The sequence below is a fragment of the Microtus ochrogaster genome, linkage group LG2 (genome assembly GCF_000317375.1).
Source record: "Microtus ochrogaster isolate Prairie Vole_2 linkage group LG2, MicOch1.0, whole genome shotgun sequence".
NCBI lineage: Eukaryota > Metazoa > Chordata > Mammalia > Rodentia > Cricetidae > Microtus > Microtus ochrogaster.
The window spans coordinates 33,932,401-33,936,101 of record NC_022028.1 but is presented as its reverse complement, the minus strand read 5'-3'; positions in this window follow the sequence as shown (position 1 = coordinate 33,936,101).

Genomic DNA, 3,701 nt, shown 5'->3' with positions numbered 1-3,701 from the left:
CATAATAAATAAATAAATATAAAAAAAATAAAAAAATGAAATTTCCTTGGCTATTCTTATTCTTTTGCCTTTTCTGTATCCATTTTAGAGTACTCTTATTGCCTACAAGAGCTTTCTGAGATTTAGTAGGAATCAATCCCTGGTCTGTGAGGAGAAGTGCAATCTTTAGAAGACACCAATGCCTATCTATCTATTTGTTTGTGCTTTTGAGTTTGTAAGTGTGTGTTTAGACAGATTCTCACTGTGTGGCACTGACTGGCCTCAACTCACAGATATCTGCCTGACAGGAAGCAGAGTGTGGCAAGTACAGAGACTAAGGAATAGGAATTAGAAGTAGGTCAGTTCATCAAGTATTTGATCTCTAAACAGGGTCAAGGGCTTGTCTTCATGAGGAGACTCACCTACAAACACCTGCCAGTGACCTTTGTGAAGGACTTTGCACAGGACACCGCCTGAGAGAACTTCCTGGTTTCTTCAAGCTTGGCGTCCTCTGATAGCTATCTCCTATCTCCTGCATCTTGGCCAGGGTGGGTTGAGTGTCCGTGGACACCCCACGAATCATCCTGGCATAGTGGAGAAGGTAGCATGAGCAGATACAGCAGGATTCGGAGCACAGCCAAGCCACTGTGCTGTACAATGTCAGGGTTTTCCAGGAGGGACAGGGGCCTTTGTATTGTTCTTTCAAGGGCACCCTTTTTAATTTTCAGTCAGGGTTTCTCTGTGTAACCCTGGCTGTCCTGAAACTCGCTCTGTAGACCAGCTGGCTTGTAACTCACAGACAACCCCTTGCCTCTGCCTCCTGAGTGCTGGATTAAAGGTGTACACCACCACCGCCAGGCTTCACATGACCGAGTGCTGTATTTTTGTGAGCTTTGTTATATCTTTCTAATGTGGCTATATGGATTTAACTACCTCTCTGTGATAGGAACATGCTTTCTTTCCCTTTGTATATTTTCTTGCTCTGCTCCTGCTGTAAACTCACAGTTTAGCCGCTTCTCTGGCTACACTGCACACTGGTGAGGGCTTACCTGCTTTTGGAACTCAGAGAGGGCAGCTCACTTTGACTCACTATGCTTAAGTGGGCTCTCATCTAACTCCGTGAGAGGGTTCCCAGAACAGATGAGAAACCCAGGCTCCAGAGACACTTGGGTCACCATTCAGTACCTGTGTGGCTATGGATACACTTCGGCAGCTTCTCCAAAACAGGGGCAATGATTCTGCCCATCGTATGGGGGCTGTCTGGTGTTTATATAATGCCTATATGAATAGCCTGCATGAGACCTAGCCTACTGTTTATCACAATGAAGCAGATATTTTGAAAATAGCTGCTGTATTTTGGTGTTATTCTCTTTGAGTGTGTGGGAAGAACTCTTGTACCTACATGCCCTTGTCTCACAGGCTGTATGCATTCTGCTTTGGATGCTGGCCAGTGTCACTGAGTTGCTCTAATGAGGGCTGGCTGGCTGCTCTGAAACCTGAGTATTTGCCTGACTCTTGGCACATGCCCTGGCATTACTGGTGCCCTTTCACCCTGAAGTCTGTGCTAGCCTTTCAGTGGAGTTGGGAAGAAAGAGGGAGGCGTGGCTGCAGCCCACCTGTGTCCTCTGGGCCGACGACCAGCCTGGTTACCTGTCATTGGAGCAGAACTCTCAGTTCCAGGCCTGACACACATGGGCTAGGCTAAGCCGACACAGAAAAGACGAAAAGACTTAGTGAACGAGAAGAGCCGGCGCGGGAGGCAGAAGGCACCTGAACTCTTTAGAAAGTTCAAGGTCAGGCACAAACAAGCTTTCTACAGGTGGTCCTTTTCAACTGAAATGTCTTTTCTTTGGCCTTCACCCTAGTTCTCTGCCCACGTTTTTCTTGGTGCCCAATGGTCCTCATAATTATATGTATCTCTTCTGCAAGCTTATAAACTCCAGGAAGTCAAAGGCTTCCTTTGTCTTGTTTGTCACCTAACATGTGACCTTGATACGTGTAGTAGCTACTGGGTGTGTTTGTTTTGTGCTGGCCTTTCAAGTTCCTGCCATGACACCTGGTGCTCAGTGTCATCAAATGAATGAATGAATGAATGATTCAAACAATCAACCAATCAATCAACCAGTTTCAGGTGTTTATCCAATCCATTTATCTTCTTCTTGCCTGGATCCCTGCCTCATTTTTTTTTTTTTTTTTGGTTTTTCGAGACAGGGTTTCTCTGTGGCTTTGGAGCCTGTCCTGGAACTAGCTCTGTAGAGCAGGCTGGTCTCGAACTCACAGAGATCCGCCTGCCTCTGCCTCCCGAGTGCTGGGATTAAAGGCGTGCGCCACCATCGCCCAGCCCTGCCTCATTCTTGATGGTGTATACAGTCTTCAGTAACTCTGTACCCCAAGCTTGCCTTGAAGTTTGTGATATAGTTCTGTTGACTGGAAAGTTCTTAATATTAGCTGAAATATGTGTTTCTAGAGACTTCCAGGTATAGTCTTGTTCTAGTCACACAATGCAGCCACTCTTTTTTTTTTTTCTATGATCACCCTTTCCAGGATAGTCCCAGAATCATTTATGAGATACATCGAAATAGGCTAAAGCGTTTATAAAGGTGAAGAAATCACTGGGCTTGAGAGGCGGCTCAGCGATTCAGACCTCTGGTACTTTTGCAGAGGACCTGGGTTGGCATTTCTAGAATTTACTTGGCAGCTTACAATTGTCTGTGCCTCCAGTTCCAGGAAACCTGACACCCTCTTCCAGCCTCCACAGGCACCTCACATAGCGGGGCAGAGACGTACATGCAGGAGTGCCATCCAAGGGTGAGGAAGACAAAGGAGAAAAGGTAAATCAAGCCAGGCAGGGGTGGCACACGCCTTTAATCCTAGCACTTGTGAGGCAGAGGCAGGCAGATCTCTGTGAGTTTGATGCCAGCCTGGTCTACAGAGGGAGTTCCAGGACAGGCACCAAAGCTAAACAAAGAAACCTATCTCGAAAGAAAAAAAAAGAGTAAATCGAGGCAGAGGCTGATTATAAGGGACCTGAAGTACCAAGTCCAAGAACAGCTTCAGTTAACCAGGCTCTGGATTGTGTCTTTATTTTTTGATGTCTTCTCCAGATAAGGCTTCACTGGTAGACCTGAACCGTCCTCTAACAGGTGACTATGGCCCTAGTTTACCATGTACCGAATTCCTACCAGTCAAGAGCTTTCCACATGGCCTGGGGGAAGGCCCAGGCAACCTCCATTGACCCTCACTGATGCACGTCCTATGACTGATTCTCTGCCAACAAGCCTTGGGGTTTGGTTTGTTTTTATGGTTGTGTTGTTGCGTCCAGAGATGTTGGGCAATCCCCGCAGGACCTTCTGTTCTCAACTAGAAACCCTGCAAGTTTTTCCTGGGGTCAGCAGGAAGGCTTTGTTGCTGCAGATTGTTTGTTTGAAAGGATTTCTGTGTGGGAGGGACTGGTGTGGCTCCGTAAAAGAAACCAGTTCAAACTGACTCTAAGACGGTACACTAGTGAGGAGTGCTAGGTGTCTGGGTCGACAGTAAGAGCGGACCTTTAGAATATGTCTGAGCAAGTAGTTTCCTCTCAGTGCCCCTGGCAGCTCCTATTTATACTCAGTAGTTGAGAATAGCCGCCCCTAGCTGGGCGGTGGTGGCGCACGCCTGTAATCCCAGCACTCAGGAGGCAGAGGCAGGTGGATCTCTGTGAGTTCGAGACCAGCCTGGTCTAC